The sequence below is a fragment of the Austrofundulus limnaeus genome, unplaced genomic scaffold (genome assembly GCF_001266775.1).
Source record: "Austrofundulus limnaeus strain Quisiro unplaced genomic scaffold, Austrofundulus_limnaeus-1.0 Scaffold233, whole genome shotgun sequence".
Classification (NCBI taxonomy): domain Eukaryota; kingdom Metazoa; phylum Chordata; class Actinopteri; order Cyprinodontiformes; family Rivulidae; genus Austrofundulus; species Austrofundulus limnaeus.
The window spans coordinates 163,348-183,410 of record NW_013952635.1 but is presented as its reverse complement, the minus strand read 5'-3'; the positions used below and the strand labels follow the sequence as shown (position 1 = coordinate 183,410).

Genomic DNA, 20,063 nt, shown 5'->3' with positions numbered 1-20,063 from the left:
TAACATATATATAGGACTTTGTCCTATTCACTTAAAGAAAATAAAAACACTTTAAAATGATTTTCTTCTTATAAGTGTAAAAATAAAATCAAAGACAACAAAAATAAACAATAGAAAAGTTTTTTTTTTTTTCACCAGGGTGACCTCTACAACTATTTCTCACTGCTATACGTCTTACTATTTTCTTTCAAATCTCCAAATGTATGGTATGCACACAGCCAAACTCTCAKTGGCTTCCATTCTATCTGAGCTCAGCATTTTGTCTTTAAATCTGAATGGGTCTTAACTTGTCGTATCTCCCACATAAAACACTGCAGATAAATAAAATTTGTCACATTTGGCGACCAAATCCTTCTGCCACTAAAGTTTCAGAATGATTTTCAACATGTTTTTTAATTTTCAGTCAGTAAYTGTTTGTTTGAGGCTAACTTTCTACTCTGTGTTTCCATCTGCCTATTTAAATGTCTTGTCATGGAGTGACAGGAAACTGGCATTGCTAACAATGTTTCTTGTAAAAAAAACTGGTAGAACTAAAAGAATACAAATTTATGACTTGTTTTAATTCCATGGCATGCAACATAATTTTTATTTTATTTTATTAAATCCTGTTTCCTGTTGGACGTGCGACCTGTCCAGCGTGTACCCTGTCTCTCAAATAATGACTGCTGGATGTGGGCACCAGTGACCCCCGTGACCTTGAAAGGCAGAAGGGGATAAAGAATCGATAGAAGGATATTTCTAGTTTCACAAATATTCTCTTTTTAGTTTAGTGGTTCTTTTGTTAACAATATTATTGTTTTTATTTGATTTTTGTACCAGAAGAATATTTTAACACCACTCTCCTTGAAATCTTCAATTCATCTTGACCACAGATGAAAATTGACCTGGTAATAAATGGTTTTTGGCTAAATCTAAAAGCATTGTCAAATTGTTGAGTTGCTTASTTTCTGGTCACATTTGGTTTTATCTTTAGGTTACTCCTGAAAGATATTACTGTCAATGTATTGCTTGGTTAGATGATTTACATGTTTTGTGTTTATATATTGAGATGTAAATGCCCAAATTCCTCTACCATTTAATCAATCAGTCACCAACAAAACCTCCTGCAACCATTGGTAGAAATCTGCAGCAATGTCAATATTTTACTATCAGCATTTTTGCAAAATTGTTCAAATATTGAACACAGTTGCTCACAAAGGTCATCTTTTCTTCCCAGTGGAGCTTTATTAATATGAAAGCCTAAATTAATTGAGCCTCCTCCTGAATGTTGTTCTGTTATTAACACATTAAAAAGTTCAAAACGTGCTGAAGTACCATGTCTAATCATTTAAAAACTTCAATCAGTTTTTTATCAGGGCTGCCACAAAAATCCTGAAGGAAAATCTGACTGAAATCCTCCTAAAAAAGGTCTGTCTCCATTGGTTTCATTGACATTCAGAAGGCTTCTGTTTTGTAGTAATAATCATAATTTCTGCCACTCAACGGAATAAAACACATTCATAATTATAATCAGTCTGCATTTTGTTTGCTCCATTACCTCCCAGTTGATACATGCATTAGGGGTGGGGGGGCTCTGTTACTAATTCACTGCATGAAGACAGGGGGTCTGTTTCCAGTAAAATCATCATAACTCACTGGATGTTCAACCGAGTCACTTGTGTTGTTATAAATGCCTCATACATATTCATGACACAAAATACTCTGTGACATGGAAAAAAAATCTTTGAAAGTTTTGTGTTTTGCTTTTTATTTCAAATGCGGGAGCATTATCAACCGCCGCTGAAAGATGAGGATCAGTGTGAGGATTTGGATCTTTAACCCGGCCTGCTCTAGGTTGAAGTCAACCCAGTTGAAGAAGGCTGCTTCAGCAGTCTGACCTAATAAATCAAAGAATAACTCAGTAAATATTGCAGATTTTTAGCTCAATTTCAATGTGGTGATGGTTGAGAGTCTTTCACAACACATACAGTGGATAAAATAAGTATTGAACACGTCAACATTTTTCTCAGTAAATATATTACTAGAGGTGCTAATGACATGAAATTTTCACCAGATGTCGGTAACAAACAAAGTGATCCATACATACAAAGAAATCAAACCATAAATGTCCAGAAATGAAGTTATTTGTAATAATGTGGAATGGCACAGGGAAAAAGTATTGAACACATGAAGAAAGGGAGGTGTAAAAAGGCATGGAAAGCCAAGACACCAGCTGAACTCTCTCAGTAATTAGAAAGCAAGCCTGCCCCTTGTCAGTGCAAGTTAATATCAGCTGGTTCAGTCCCAAATGATGGCCAGGTATCACACAAGAAAGATCTGATGATGGGTAAAAGTAAAGAGCTCTCTCAAGACCTTCACAACCTTATTGTTGCAAAGCATAATGATGGCATCGGTTACAGAAGAATGTCTAAACTTCTGAAKGTTCCAGTGAGCACTGTTGGGGCCATAATTCAGAAGTGGAAAGAACATTATTTCACCATAAACCGACCACGACCAGGTGCTCCTCACAAGATTTCTGACAGAGGAGTCGTCAGAAGAGTTGTCCAAGAGCCAAGGACCACTTGTGGAGAGCTTCAGATAGACCAGGAATTAGCAGGTACGATTGTTTCAAAGAAAACAATAAGTAATGCACTGAACCACCATGGCCTGTATGCACGCTCACCACGCAAGACTCCACTGCTGAAGAAACAGCATGTTGAAGCTCCTTTAAAGTTTGCTGCAAAACATTTAGACAAGCCTGTGTAATACTGGGAGAATATAGTCTGGTCAGATGAGACCAACATTGAACTGTTTGGATGCCAGAATACACATCATGTTTGGAGGTCAAATGGCACTGCACATCAGCCCAAAAACACCATATCAACAGTGAAGTTTGGAGGTGGGARCATCATGGTGTGGGGCTGTTTTTCAGCATATGATACTGGTAAACTTCAAATAATTGAAGGAAGGATGAGTGGAAAAATGTACAGAGACATTCTTGATAAAAATCTGCTTCCATCTACCAGGATGATGAAGATGAAAYGTGGCTGGACATTTCAGCAAGACAATGAGCCCAAACACAAAGCCAAGGAAACTCTCAGTTGGTTTCAGAGAAAGAAACTAAAGCTGCTGGAATGGCCCAGCCAATCACCTGACCTGAATCCAACAGAAAATCTATGGAAAGAACTAAAGATCAGAGTTCATAGAAGAGGTCCACGAAACCTTCAAGATTTGAAGACTGTTTGTGTGGAAGAATGGGCCAAAATCACACCTGAGCAATGCATGCCACTAGTTTCTCCATACAGGAGGCGTCTTGAAGCTGTCATTGACAACAAAGGCTTTTGTACAAAGTATTAGATAAATTTCAGTAAGTGTGTTCAATACTTTTTCCCTGTGCCATTCCACATTATTACAAATAACTTCATTTCTGGACATTTGTGGTTTGATTTCTTTGTATGTATGGATCACTTGGGTTGTTACCAACATCTGGTGAAAATTTCATGTCATTAGCACCTCTAGTAATATATTTACTGAGAAAAATGGTGACGTGTTCAATACTTATTTTACCCGCTGTACTTGCCTGAAATCAGTGATAACGTCACTTTCAAGTTTTGCACCAAAATTGCTACAAATTTGTCAGGTCTCAACATTAGCTGATCTTGATTTAAAACTCTAACATGATAAGTTGATGACAATTTGAATTCCTTCAATTTCTCTAAATTTTAGATTATCTTTAAATTGGAGCAGTTACTCAGCATGTCTCACTGAAGCATCTGGATAAATAGTTGGACAGAAACAGCTGGACGAAGATGAAGAGGATGTCTGCTCTCACTGAGCTCYTCTTTCTCTCCGCTCGGCCCCCCTCCTCCCCGACTCCCCTGCTCTTCTGACACATTTAGCCTTCACATAGTTAGTCTCTGCTTTCCTCTTTCAAATGCATAAAGTGGCAGCCGAAGTGGCAGATTGGCGTGATTGTGACACAGGCCTCGTTTGGCCCTGATGAATAGTGAGAAGACAGTGGGGGGGGGGGGGGGGGGGGGCGGGTAAATCTCCATCAACACTAAAGAAGCTGCTGAAGGCTTGAGCAGCACTTATTGTGTGAAAAATTAACAGCTTTATAGGAGAGGGAGACATAAAATTGGTGCTTGAAAGCAAAAATATATAGGAACAAAATAGTTACAAAGGCACTTAAGTGCTCTTTTATTTTTTTCTCCTGGTGTCTTTTGACTCACAAAATGGTGTGAACAAGGAATCTTTGAAAACAAAATGGCTATGACTCAGTCTGTTTAGCAATAATGGCCCACTGGCCACATTTGGCTAACCCTAACTCTCACAAAGTGTACATCTTTTACATTATATATTAGAGTCAACCCAATTAAACATGACTGCCACAGTAAACTCATCACAAAATAAAGATTATGATGAAATTTTATAAACACAAAGTCTAGTGGTATAGCTAATCTTTTCCWCAAAAACATAATTCAAGAGCAACACTTCTGCAACATTTGTACTTATAGCTAACAAGTGGTGGGCACAGTTTCAATAGTCTGCTAATAGTGGAACTAGCTTCTCATTTAGCATATAATTTTGCTTGTTTTTTGCTAACATTGGACATTGTTAGACCAATTAGCTTTCACTAATTTCAAGTCCACTAAAAAAAATCCACAAAAACTATTATTTAATGACATTTATCCCAAAATAGACAAAACTATCTCCTCTTGCAAGCAGTGCTGAACGTGTCGGAGACTGTGTGTGTAGCATGTAGCATCTTTAGCAGCTAAACTTCAAACTAAGAGTGCCAAAAAGAAATAAAAAAACAACACTTAAATAAAGAGTACACAAAATGAGTGTGTACTTTGTATTTGTTAACTGAATAACTTCAAATGGTATTTATAAAAGAATACAAACTTTATCTAAAATTGCTTCTTAAAGGGGTAAATTGGAAGTATCACAAGTTAAACAGAGCTATAACTATGGCTTGGATTGGTCGAATTGCCACAGATGATCCCAACAACCTTTAAATTAAACCAATAGAAAACTAACAAGAAGATAAAGAAAAACATGTGACACAAACAGAATGGCGGTCATTTTAGTGATCAGTTTCCATGTTTTTTCTGATTTGTTTAGCGGTTAACTTTTAGCGGAGCTGAGTTTCTCGTTTAGCTGATTAGTGGTTAAGCAACCTCACTTTTTGGTTAGCTGTGCCCACCATTGTTGTAATTCACAGATTGAGATCTGTCTATATCACAGGAGATCATTTATTTGTCAAAATGACTATAATTCTTAATATAAGATGAGCTCAGTTTAAAACTCTGGCATGAAAAATTAATTTCTTTTGGTTTTATTTGTTAGTCTTGTTACTTGTCTTTTGTGTCACAAAATGGTGTCAGCAATCATCACTCGCTGGTGCTTTTCTGTCATCGGCTCGTTACGTAGCAGCGAGTGGTGCTGGGTAATTGTTTGACCCTTCCTGCTCAGCCTGTGTCCTTGGCTCCACGTGAGAATCCTGTTGGGAAAACGGTCGGCTGCTCCTCCACGCTGGCCTGTCTGCAAACACAATGCCATCGTATCGATATCAGGAGAAGCCTGATGAAGCTACGCTGGCCGCACAAACCAAAAAGCCAGCCACTAACCCTCCTCCCTTCCTGTACGGGAGCCATTGTCCCTATCCCCCTCCCTGCAGAGATTGTGGCTTGTGGAATAATCACTTCTCTCGCTCTGTCACCCGGTGTGGGAAAGTGCTGCGGCGCCCGCACTTGGTGTCGGCAGCAGATAGTGTCTCAATATCCTGACCTCCATCAGCCCCTTGAGTGCCCCCTGTTGCTCACTTCATTCGTCCCACTCATAGGGGACAATCCAGACCTAATTTCAAACCGTGGCAAAAAAGAAGAGGTGCATTCTGGGTTTCATAACGGCAACATTTCAGAGTTACATGTGAASATTCTTTTGACATCAGCTGGTGAAGGGGAGCCGCTTTCAGGTAAAATAATTGATGGTAGACATGTTCCACAGAGAATTACCAAAGGACATAAAAAACAGATAAAAATCATATAGAAACAACTGAAAATGTGAGATAGTCCTGAAGATAAAACAAAATTCTAGGATTCTATAGAAATATCCTGAAAAATTCTCATCTGTTGACAAAACTATAGTTGAATTCTGTTTAGTCTGCGCAAGGCCAAGGCCAGAGTGGATAACTAATGTAACTTCAATTTCAATTTTTTTAAAATGTGTTTATGTAAAAATGATTGCATAAACTGTTATATAAAATTGTTTTAGATCAGCAAAATTCACTTTAGACCATTTTAATAAAGATTTAAAGAGACCCATTTATGAAATGGACTTTGTCATTTTAAAAAAGCTCCAATTTTCAAATGTACAGAAATTGCTACAGCTACCTCCTGCTGCCATTTGCATTTAAAATAACTAGTAGAGGCATAAACACAATGGGGAAGACATTTTTTTTAAATTGCTGAACCTTATTTTTTAGTTGGACCTACTTTTTGGGGTGAATTATATCTTTAAGAAGGGTGCCATCCCACTAGCCCAATGAAGCTGATGTGCCTACGAATAAGCATGGGAATCTAAGTATTAACTGTTTCTTGAAAAATTTTATGACAAAGGATTCATAAACATCTGGACACATTTTGGAGACTTGACTTGTTTCAAGACGGCAGTAATTCACTTTGTTCTTGACTACATTTAGATCAGACATCAGTTCATCAGACCAGACTTAAGCCGAAATCATAAGCTGTAGTGTAGTGTTACAACACAACATCAAATCTTTTCTCATCCGTTTTTTTACTTTAGATATGCAACCAAGCTAGAGAAACACTGTCAAAAGTAAAGAAGGGCTGCTCAGGAACCCAGATGTCCTTGCAGGAAGTGAGTACACATGGAGGTATATTGGTTTACCATCGTCATCGCTAAAACAGACTGAGAAATATGTCTGTAGCAACAGTTTATAGCATCAGTTGGCAGTCATCATAACTATAAATAACAGAGGCATAACTTTTAACACAGATCAACAGGATTTCAAAWTTTCAGGAAAGTTGAAAACTTTCTATGGAGATTAATGAACATTTATAGTAAATAACGTGAATAAATTTTAAGATAAAAATGTTGAAATTTGGCCCTTACCAGAAATTTTAAATACAGCTGGGTAAAATAGCACAACCTCAATTAACAACCAGATTTTATGCAAGTACACTTGATTATATCTATGTTACTTCTCAGTAACAATCATTTAAGCTATTTTATGGCAAGTGACTTGAGGACTGTACATTCCTCCATCACGTGCACAGATAATTATTTTAGAACCCTTGACTACAGAGGTCATACAATGTAACTTTTACACCCAGAGAACCTGAGCTCCTGGACAACGTACAGTAAAGTCAAGTCAGCTTTGTTATAATATTGGGTGACTGTGGTACAGTGGTAGGGCARCTGATTTGGGACCAGAAARTCACCAGTTTGATTCCCCACCATRTCCACATGTCATGTGTCCTTGAGCAAGASACCTCATATCTAAGCCTCCTGGGCGCTCACATAGTTGTCTGCTGCTCCACTTGGGGGTATCTCACGTGTGATAGGTCAAATGCAGAGCACAAATTTTGTTATTAAATGGGAATATTCATTTATGGCCCGACATAACAAAATATAAATTAGTGTTGTAGTCAAGATCACCTAACCAGAGGCCAAGTCAAGAACAACATCAGAGTGTGTGAAGGCCGAGACAAAACCAAGACTTTTAGGGGCTGAGACAAAAAAAGACTGAGACCTACATGAAATAAAAAATCAAAAGTGCTTCTTAGTGATTGACCTGAATAATCCACATTCACAGAAAAAAACACCTACTGTAGGTGTTAAACACTCAGAGCTGAAAAAAACAACAACCATCTATATACTTCTGAGTAACTTTTTTCATTTTGTACAGAATGTAAAACAATTATTCATTGTTCATCACTAAAGTTGTCACTTTTCTCTGCCTTTCATTAACAATGCATAAAGGTATGTTGATTTTAAAACACAAAAACAAAGATGTTAAACAAATTAGCCAATACTATGGCAATTTGGCGTTATTTCCACAGTAGTGGTCTTGACTGGTCTTGAAGTAAATTCCCAAATTCTCAGGGTCCAAGACAGAGCACAAATACAACTGAGTCTAAGACGAGACCGAGACCATGAAAAAGTGGTCTCAAGACCGGTATTGAGACTAAGATTGGTCTTGAGTAGTACAATCATTATCATTAAAATGAATGAATTTTGTCACCAAATACATTTTTAATGATAATGATTGTACTACATACACCAAATTTTGGTGTATGGTATTAATTAGGGGTGAAAAGATGCATCAGTCCCTATCAATATATTGATTAAATGATTAATGAAAAAATTACATCCAGGCAAAACAAGAACATTGATCCATGCCATAATCACTTGACCAATGTGGATCAATATTATATCGATCACACAATTGTGAATTGAATGGAATCGTATCATGACTGACTTTGTGACATTGAGAAACAGTGTATCGTCATCTAAACAAACCAATATAATATTGTGTTATGATAAAGCTAGTGATTTAGACYCCTAGTGTTAAAAGAGGACATATGCAGAATCCACTTTTTTAGACGTTAAATGCATTTTGTTGTGTACTTGGAGACCCTAGAAGTTCAAAAAATTTCMATTTAGTATCTCCCAATACTACATAGATATCTTTATATTGTGTTTGWATCATACATTCAAACCATTCAGTTTTCTAATTTTTTATGATGTTTTCTAAWCTGTTATATCACAGACTTTGCAACAAAACTCCTAAAAAGGGTCTGGACTKACCAAATACAATTTATTGGTATTCATTCTTCTCTCGCTCTGGGTCAGACTCTGGCTCCAACATGTAARGCTGGATGGACAAGTCTTCCATTGTTGACTTTTTAATTTTTTTGTGAATAARACATGTCTGTGCCGCTATRTARTTGTAAACCCCTCTGTCAAACTAGAATGGACCACTCTGGAAGCTGGAAGGGGGCTGGGTGTGAAGYGCACCRTTTTGATTTAWAGAGACAGTYTTAAAATGAGTTGATCTGAGACACAYCTCAGAAAAGGGGTGAAAGAGGGKTTTGTGGGCTTACAATAATGACACAGACCAAAACATTGTACTTCCACTTTATGTAGTCCCCAACCGAATGATTTAAATGTGGGGRAAAAAGGATTTAAAAGAATGATTGTGATGGCTGTGTCATCAAATAAAGAGGCTTTTAGATCCCAAGCCACAGATTCAGATTTGTAACCATCACCACTAGATGTAAGGCATTTATACATTTTTTCATGTAAAGTGTTTGACTAAAATCAATTATTTTCCCRTGGAAAGTTTCTGCCACTTTGTCACCCTTCGGGTCATTAACCACCTATTTTGCTCCTTAAACTTTATTTCTTCAAACTAAAGCTGTTAAATCTACAACAGGTAAAATATGAACTGTTCTGAACTTGTCTACAAGACCCCACATCATCTGAACTATAGCTGTGACACATGCTGTCAAACCAAGTAAGGCTCAAAACAAGTTGGCCTGACAGACTCCGGGATGCAAAAAGCCATCCTTATCTACTAATGACACTGTTTAGGGAAACATGATACATCATCATCATCAGCAGTGAGGCCACATCAGCTCATTTTGTCACAAACATGCCCTTCCTAATGGGGAAGAAGGTGTGATATTTTTAAACCTGAGAAACAGCAGCTGYCTCTGAGCCAGAGTAATTCAGGGTAACAGGCTCCCCAGCAGGTGCTAAACACGTCCCACACCTGAAACGTTAACTGGAGCCGAAACACTCTCAGGTCAAAAGCTTTCTCGGGTCTGGACTGGGTGACACCTGGGGGAGCCGACACTCGGGATAAAGCCAGCTAGAAGACAAGAAGCTCTGTCTGATTTATTCRATCAATATATACCTGCTCTCTCAGCGGAGCCACAGAGCCGAGAATATTGCTTGAATCTGTTAAAAAGCTCAGCAATATGCTAATGCAAACATTTCATATCAAGCTAAACGAACATCTTCATTGATTCATCAACAGTGTCTGCCTGATAATTATTTTTTCTTACTCTGAAATGATAAAAGTGGGTTGGGATTATATTAAACTCAACAATTTGAAGGAAGAGAAAAAAAATCCCTCATCTACGATTCAAACACACTCGCAGCCTCAGCTGAATTAATTCATGACTCAATCTTTGTGGAATACAGTAGCATACGTGGCACGGATCCAGATTTTTTTTTTTAAGTCTCACGACTCGGTCTCAATTAGAAACACCAAAGGCGAGTTGTTAAAAAGCTCATGGAGCCTTGCACTCCACTCACACGACTGTTTTGTACCTTTCTCTCCGCTCCAGACGGCACATACGAGATGCAATAACTTTGATGTGCTCAATAATAAATGTCCTGCCAGACTGACTAATATTAGTCTCAGTGTAGACTCCAATATCCTACCCGAGGGGTGGGGGTGGGGGGGGGCAGTGGGAGGGGGCCACACAGGAGGAACGAGAGGAACTAGAAAGAATCAATTCTGTTTCCACTTTTCCTCCTCTCTTTGGGTTTTCCTTTATTTCTCCCAAATCACTTTGTCCAATCAGTGAGACAAGCTTAGGTTCTTGTATTTATCATGTTTATTTCTAATAGTACTCAGACTTTCTTTGACTAGTAAAATACAGTGATGTCTTGTTAGAATAAAATGTCTAGTATTCCCCAAGGGAATGCACCCAGTCATGTTTTAAACTAAGATCATCCAATGTTGTGTAATGACGGAGTTAGATCAGATCAGATTAGATTAGATTACATTACATTACATTAGACCTTTATTGTCATTGTACAAAGCACAATGAAATTACAGTACAAAGAAATTACAGTTGTAGCTGTTTTGGTCAAACCTTGAAGATAACATGCCCAAATCTCAGGCAATATTGACCCTCTGAGTTTGTGCAGTGAGTGACTCAGCTAAAACCACACCAAATTTGAGCTTGATATCTCTAAAACTGACTGAGTTGTAGCCATTTCTTTGTTGACAAATTTTGGTAGCTGTAGTGTCCAAAAGGTAAACAATTATAAATGTACACCCAATCATAACTTTCTTAATTTTTTAATTAATATTAATTCAGTGGTTTGTGAGATATTTTGCTAACAGACTAATAGATCTTACCCACAACAGTTAATGCTAGAATTATAACCAAAAGTCCCGCGCAATGAGTAGCACTCTAACGCAAGTGCATAAATCCTTTAAAGTGGGATTCTGTGGAAAGGTCTTACTTGTAGATAGTTCCATGAACCACAAGGGGAATTTTAATGAAACATGTAGAGAAAGTAATCAATGTTTGTATATCTGCTTACAACAGCTCAGATTCAGTCAAATTTACAGATCTTGTGATTGTAGCTAAAAGTGCTATGTATCGCGTAAGGTCTTTGCCTTAAACTTTGGCATTACTGGTTAGTGTCAAGCCTGTTTTTTTCTGTTAACAAAGTATCTCATAAAGCAAATACATTTCACTCCTACATGTGAAACAATTGTGTTTCAGTGACACTAACCCGTATAAAGGAAATGAATGAAAAGTTTTATTGAAAGTAATTGTTAGAYATAGGGGTGTATCAATACATCAACTCACATTGATGCATTGATTACATGATTAATGATTCAGTTACATCAAGGCAAAATGAAAACATTGATATACATTCACCGGCCACTTTATTAGGTACACCTGTCCAACTGCTCGTTAACACTTAATTTCTAATCAGCCAATCACATGGCGGCAACTCAGTGCATTTAGGCATGTARACATGGTCAAGACAATCTCCTGCAGTTCAAACCGAGCATCAGTATGGGGAAGAAAGGTGATTTGAGTGCCTTTGAACGTGGCATGGTTGTTGGTGCCAGAAGGGCTGGTCTGAGTATTTCAGAAACTGCTGATCTACTGGGAATTTCACGCACAACCATCTCTAGGGTTTACAGAGAATGGTCCGAAAAAGAAAAAACATCCAGTGAGCGGCAGTCCTGTGAGCGGAAATGCCTTGTTGATGCCAGAGGTCAGAGGAGAATGGGCAGACTGGTTCGAGCTGATAGAAAGGCAACAGTGACTCAAATAACCACCCGTTACAACTAAGGTAGGCAGAAGAGCATCTCTGAATGCACAGTACGTCGAACTTTGAGGCAGATGGGCTTCAGCAGCAGAAGACCACACCGGGTGCCACTCCTTTCAGCTAAGAACAGGAAACTGAGGCTACAATTTGCACAAGCTCATCGAAATTGGACAAGAGAAGATTGGAAAAACGTTGCCTGGTCTGATGAGTCTCGATTTCTGCTGCGACATTCGGATGGTAGGGTCAGAATTTGGCATCAACAACATGAAAGCATGGATCCATCCTGCCTTGTATCAACGATTCAGGCTGGTGGTGGTGGTGTCATGGTGTGGGGAATCTTTTCTTGGCACTCTTTGGGCCCCTTGGTACCAATTGAGCATCGTTGCAACGCCACAGCCTACCTGAGTATTGTTGCTGACCATGTCCATCCCTTTATGACCACAATGTAACCAACATCTGATGGCTACTTTCAGCAGGATAATGCGCCATGTCATAAAGCTGGAATCATCTCAGACTGGTTTCTTGAACATGACAATGAGTTCACTGTACTCAAATGGCCTCCACAGTCACCAGATCTCAATCCTATAGAGCATCTTTGGGATGTGGTGGAACGGGAGATTCGCATCATGGATGTGCAGCSGACAAATCTGCGGCAACTGTGTGATGCCATCATGTCAATATGGACCAAAATCTCTGAGGAATGCTTCCAGCACCTTGTTGAATCTATGCCACGAAGAATTGAGGCAGTTCTGAAGGCAAGAGGGGGTCCAACCCGTTACTAGCGTGGTGTACCTAATAAAGTGGCCGGTGAGTGTATATCATCGATGTTGGGGGTGGTTGTAGAGGAGTGTTTAGGGGAGTCATCCCGTAACCGGAAGGTCACCGGTTGGATCCCCATTCTAGCCATCTCAGTCGTTGTGTCCTTGGGCAAAACACTTCACCTGCCTTGCCTACTGATGGTGGTCAGAGGGTCTGGTGGCGCCGGTGCATGGCAGCCCCACCTCTGTCAGTGTGCCCCAGGGCAGCTATGGCTACAATGTAGTTTGCCATCAACAGTGCGTGAACGTGTGTGTGCATGGGTGAATGTAAGTGTAAAGTGCTCTTGGTTCTGGAGGGACTTGATAAAGCACTATATCAGTTCAGTCCATTTACCATTTACCATATCGTCATACTGTGCCCGATGTAGATAGATACCATATGCCCATCTAACACAGATGATATCACATACTAATTAGTCATGATACTTGGTTCACTTTTGGAGGTAATCYCATTTAAAAAGGACCGCTACAGCTGAGCAACCTTAGCAATCACAAAAAACAGCAAAATGGTAAATGACTTGAACTTATAAAGCACTTTTTCAAGTTCACATTATAGCTATTCACTTGGTAATAAGCTACATTGTAGCCAAAGCTGGGGCAAACTGACAGAAGTGAGGCTGCCACACACCAGTGCCCCTGGGCCCTCTGACCACCACCAGAAGGCAAGGCTGGTAAAGTCTTTTGTCCAAGAGCACTACAACAAATAGAGCTATAAGGAGTTCAAACCAGCTACCAGTTACAGGACAAACTCTTATGTTTTTTTTTTTTTACCACAGTCGCCTCATCAAAAAAAAGGCTTTAACTTAGTCAGTTTTACAGACAGTGGGCTAAAATATGTGGTAGTAGCTGGGTGATTAACAACACATGCTGTGAGTGACATGTTGTGCAATTGTTATTTTCCTGTTCCTAAACCAACTCCACCTCCATTATTTCTCAACATGGGAGGATTAGTTTAAAACTATGACATAAAATATGGTGGGTGATGTGCATTCCCTTAAGGAATATTAAACAATTAAGAGAGCTGCAATTTTTTTTTCAGCTCCTTGGATTCACCACTTTGGCTGACAATGCCCAACGTGACACATGAGTCTTAAAAAACATCCTAATACAGTATCTCAAAAAAAATCTATGTCCATAGCGTCTTACACATAAAATGAACACATGGCAATGCATGATATCATCAAATCAAAGGTTATTTTCAGTGGCACACAAATGCCATGCTGATTGAGTCCACCCAGAATGGTGACATTTGAGTTGAAAAAGCTGCAGATTTAAATTCAGGGAAGTTGTTGGAAGCTTCGTGTCAGAGAGCTGAGCAATAACAAAGAGAAGGACGGGACCTCAAATCCACTTTTTGCACCCACTGAATACCAATGTATTCAAATTGCACTGAAATTTGCAATTATTATAATTCATCTCAACCCACAAAGGCAATGTGAAACACCTTTTGTCAAGTGCACTGAAAGCTCCTCGGAGAAATGCAGCTACACTCTGTACTGAGGTATCGGCTAAGTTCATATTTCTTTATGAAAGGAAGATAATCCAGCATAACCAAAGAGCTCAGGTTTACACTCAGATCTTGGCTTTTAATTTTTTTAAAATAAAATTAAAAACTTCAAAAATTTCTGGAAAAGTTCTAAATGGGCTCAACAATACTACAAAAATATTTCAGCGTCTATCAATGTAATCTACACTGACAGAATGGCAATACTTTGATGTACAAACTGCAGATAAAAAACAATAGGCCTATTGCGATCACTATAGTAACCAAACATTGGTGYCTTTCACTCACTGACATCCCTCTGAATAGAAAAAGCAGACAGACACACAGAGGATAAAATAAATCTCAGTTACTATATTTTTATTTTTTCCAATACATGCCTTTTTAAAGCAGCGCAACAGTTTAGTTGTTTAGTGGTTTGCACTGTTGCCTCACAGCATGAAGGTCCTGGGTTTCATCCCCAATTCAGACCTGGGGTCTTTCTGTGTGTAGTTTGCATGTTTTCACCTTGTTTCCATGGATTTTCTCCAGGTTTTCCTAACACAGTCTAAAAACATGCATGCTAGGTTGCCTTCAGGCCCAGAAACCCCTTGCAAAAGAGATCTGGGATCTCAATGGGATTTGTCTGGTTAAATAATGAATCATTCAATCTGAACTGTAAAGAGTAACCCATAGGCTATGTGTCAAACTAGGGTTTGATCAGTTCCAGAAAGGTACATCGTAGCATAATAATAATAATAATAATAATAATAATAATAATAATAATAACAAATAAAAATTAAGGAGTGTTTAATTCAGTTAATTTGACCCAGGCTTTATGCAAAATTAAAAGGAATGAATAGCATCTCACTGTGTGAAAGAAAACGAGTAAATGTGAGGCACTCAAAGGTTTCAGTGTTAGGAAGTAAGGCTTGATGTCAGGGAAGTTAAATAAATATTTTAAKTTGCCACAGTAGGCTATAACATATCACTTACATAATATTCTTGCCATCTTGCAGCTGTCTGTAATCAGTAGGGCAGCAGATTTGAATAAACAGGCAGGCCAGCAACCTTTGTAGGGGTATTAGTTCAGTGCTGAGTGTTTACAGGTTTTATTTATTGTTTTATTTTTTTGTCATAGGTGTTAGCAAGCTCTAATGTTGCCTCTCTGGTCATTAATGAATGAATGACAATTTTGTGGTCAGTTCACTGTACCCACCCAACATGTCTGTACCAAASCATCACAGTTCAAAAACCATTACACCCGTAAAAGCTTTTTTTGTCACATTTAAATCATTCAGTTTGGGTCTATACAAATCGAAAGTGCAATGCTTTGGTCTGAATTCCTCTTTATTGTAACTCCCCTCTTTCACCCCTTTTCTGAGGYGTGTCTCAAAGCAGCTCGTTTTGACGCTGTCTCTTTAAATGTTTCACATCCTGCCCCCTTCCAGCTTCCAGTCCAGTCCACTGTATATTGAAAGAGGGTTTAACGGTTTGGTAATTGCTATGGGTGTGACTTGAATATGAAGAGGGTGAGACAATAGATCCATACCATTTTGTTCCTGACCTGAAGACAGATTACTATGGTACCACGTGGCATGTGTAACTTCACGTGTGCAAAAGAAATGTTCTTAACTGTAAACTGGGGCAGCTTTATGTGTTTGATTCAGGTTTTCATTTTGAACTTGTCCATCTAGCCTTACGTGTTGAAGCCAGAGTCTGACCCCGAGCCAGAGGAGGAGGAAGATGACAGAATTGTAGTTGTTTAGTCCAGACTTTATTTGGCAGTCCAGTCACAAATTCTATGATGTAATAGTTAGGAAAACATCATAGTACATAGTATGGGTTGGCGTATTGATTTAAGCAACAAAATTGATGCCAAGATAAGTATCATTTCAGATCAATAATAGTGTGATGGTATTAAGGGTTTTGATAACACTTTATTTRMACTAATGACTATTTTTCACAAATAAATGGAGGTCTCCGAGTTATTACATCACAGCTTCGTGCAATGGAAGTCATTCTTTTGTTGTATTAAYGACATTGTTGTATATATTGTATATTTTTGTTACGTTGTTGCTTTTTTATTTTTTTTATTTGCACTAATGACTTTCTTAAACAGTTTTAGTGTTTAGTAGAAGGTARTTGGAGAGTTAATCCATCCATCCATTATCTTTTATCCATCATTGGATCATTGGTGCCCACATCCTATCCAGCATCACTGTGCAAGGGGCGAGGTACATCCTCGACAGGTTGCAAGTCYGTCACAGGGTAATTGGAGAATTATTTTATTATTTTTACACTATTACATTGTTTTATATTGTAGTCAATATGAAACTCTTTATTTACCATAAACATTTGTGTTATGTTTTATCAGAACTCACTAACTAAAAGCAAAATCACAATTTTTCAATGATCATGGCAAGCAACAGTATATGTGATACCCTGTATGGTATCGGATGGATTTCCAATGTTCTAGTATTGCCCACCACTAGAAAATAGGGAAAACTGAAAAATATGACCCAAAAACAGGAGGAGAAAGTAAACTCAAATTTTCTGCAGGCCAAGAGACGCTGTCAAAAAAGTATGGACACTGCTGATCTTAAGACCACTTCACTTATGGCCCACCCCAACTTTAGGAACCAGTACCTGTTCTGACTCAACGCATTTTCTTACAATTGAAACAGTAAGAAGACATCATCGCTTGAACCAGTAGGGAAGAAGAAGCTCATCCTAAGTTTTTTTTCTGGTGATGACTCTCAGCTGAGTCAGTCAGAGCTGTGTTGTCATCAGCAACACTTTAAGGGACATCTGGCCATTTTGGACAGGGTCATCAAACTTTTGCCCAATCTTCACAGCTGATTTGACGTGGAGCAGTGGGGAATCTATGCTTTTATATCTTGGGGGAACGTTCAGCTTACCCTTTAGTGCTCCCTCTCTCTCTCACACACACACACACAACCACACACACACACACACTTCATGTGTCCTCTGCGCAGAGCCTCTCAGTTCACACATCGGTCCTGCTGACCTGATCTCCGCTCATACCTGCGGACTTCTCCATCCACTCCATGTTGTTTCTGTTAATACCCCCGCTGCTTTTAGGGGTGAGAGGTTTCTGCGTGCACTGGCACCGTTATGCACCCCAGTTGGCGTTCCTTTCATTTTTTCTTACCCCCCTTTTAGGGCAACACGGTGGCGTAGCCGTCGCCTCCACTCGGGGCTCCGCGCAGAAACCCGCATTTCCACGCGCCGATCGGAGCGTGCGTCTCCCAACTCATCTCCATTATTTACTGCAGACTTCAGGAACAACCCGGAGCCTGTTTCTCTCTCTCTCTCTCTCTCTCTCTCTCTCTCTCTCTCTCTCTCTCTCTCTCTCTCTCTCTCTCTCCTCTTTCCGGCAGACAGAAAAAGAGAAGAAAAAACGCAGCAGCTAAAGAAAGTCTACCCTCCGGTGGCCTGATTTGGCACACCATAAAGATGGTATTATAGAAGGAAAAACACAACTTCAATAATATTTATTATATTAATAAAAATAAGTGGAGAAAATCCGGAACTCATCACAACAAGAGTTAATTTAAAGCATTTCATATTAWTTTATTTTTTTGTAATTTATGGTCATTATCTGTGGGGACGATTATATATATGTGGTATAAAATAGCTTATCATAACCWAATCCAGACGTTCTGAGCTCCTAACTGGACCCGAATCCTCTGACTGAGTCGGAACCTGTGAGAATAACCCCGCACAAATCGTCTGGACCGAACACTGACTGTCTTCTTCTTCTTCTTCTTCTTCTTCTTCTTATTATTATTATTATTATTATTATTATTATTATTATTATTATTATTATTATTATTATTATTATTATTATTATTATTATTATTATTATTATTATTATTATTATTATTATTATTCCCAGTCTGCTCCACGCGTGTCTCTTCGCCACTCATGTCCACACAAACACACACTGAASTCAACGTGTCCACTTCAGGAGCCAGAAGCACCAAACAGCAGCTCAAACCAAATCCTGACCCATCATTTTGCGCCTCCACGGCAGAAGCGAGCATAAAGCTGGTGTTTYAACCAGATTCTGCACCTGTCGCCACATGAAAAGCCTTTCACTGACCCGAACAGCAACAAATCCGGCAGGAAAAAAAAAGAAAAACACTGAAGCGTTCAGTTAAAAAAAAAGAACAAGAATGATGGAGAGAAAAAAAGTCCTTACTTGTATTTTGTGGTAATCCCGCTATTCTCCAAACAACAATAATATCCGTGAGTTAAAAACTGGAAGTCGCTCAGATGGATGTTTGTTGTTGTTTTATCCACAGCGATGAGGTTTTCCTCTTCCCCTCCTCTTTTCTCCTTCAAGACAGATGTGCGCGGTCCTGCCCGAGTCGCTCCACCTGCATCCCCCGCCGTCAAGTCAGCCGGAAGGCAGGAAACGGCGCTCCGGACTCGGATTTTTTTATTTATTTATTTTTTTTTCTTTTCACACTAAAACCCTCCGTGAAAAGACGGCGCACTTGGGCTTTTATTGTGAAGGTTCCGTCGCCCCTGTAACGTCTCGGTGACTTGTGGGTCCCTTGACGCACCTCCACCTGCGTCCACTGGAGTGGGAGTCACATCAGCATCAGCATCCGCGGCAGCGCGCGGAGGAGGAGGAGGAGGGGCCCGCGGAGGCGCGCCCCGCCCCCGGCTGGAGGAGCCTTCTTCACCCGGGACTGCTTCATACCGACACCRCACTGTCCTGGAGCTGATCGTGGGAATTATTTTTTGATTTTATTTCCTTTTAATTGTCGACACAAACACAATGACGAACAGAAAACGTCAATTTACAAAKAATGAAAGGCCTTTTATTCTTTGAAGGATCAGCTTTAGACTAAGCTCATTCTCTGATGAGGTGGCTGTCTTTGTCAAACTTTTTAAAAAGTCATGCAACATTGTTATGTTCAAAGTTTATGTTGGGAATTACTCTCAGCTACTATCGTCCAAAACTTCATTTCAATATTTCTAAAACTGTTTGAGCTACAACCATTTTTGTGTTACCAAATTTTAATTCACTCTTGTGGCCATATTGAAATGCACTGAGTCCTAAATGTAAACAGTTGTTGATGTACATCCAGTGGTAACTTTATGAAGGTTTCATTAAGATCCATTTGGTGGTTTGTGAGATATTTTGCTAACAGACAAACAGAGTTGACACAAAAAGTCAATGTTAAAGTTTAAGGTAAAGATCTATCAAAATGAGTTACACTCTAAAAATGAAATGTTGGATTTACTCAACCATGTTATGTTACCTGGTTCCACTTAAATGAGTTGAGTAAATTCAAAACAACATGCTCATGTTCTTTGGCTAAAAAACTGGTATATTGTTTTGAATTTACTCAACTCAGTTAAGTGGAACCAGGTAACATAACATGGTTAAGTAAATCCAACATTTCATTTTTTACAGTGTACACCGGTTTATCTAATGTGACTGATACACAACTAAAACTACACTAATTTTGTGCATTTTTGTAACTATTTTGGTATTTATTTATGTTTTATTATTTGAAGCACAATTGGCTGTGGCAGCCATCTTGGTTTTAAAAGTTAATCAGATGTAGCCTACATCAAACAGCTATTCCCTGAAAGTTTCATCAAAATCCATCCTCTGATTAAAA

General features: G+C 38.9%; 1 protein-coding gene across 1 annotated transcript in view; it reads right to left on the bottom strand.

Moving 5' to 3' along the window:
* Positions 1–19,008, bottom strand: part of LOC106525548 (neurexin-2) — a gene marked incomplete at its 3' end in the record, with an annotated part of 638,625 nt that extends 619,617 nt beyond the window's left edge. The window contains 1 exon segment of the mRNA XM_014019826.1: positions 18,626–19,008.
* Positions 19,009–20,063: the final 1,055 nt, after the last annotated feature.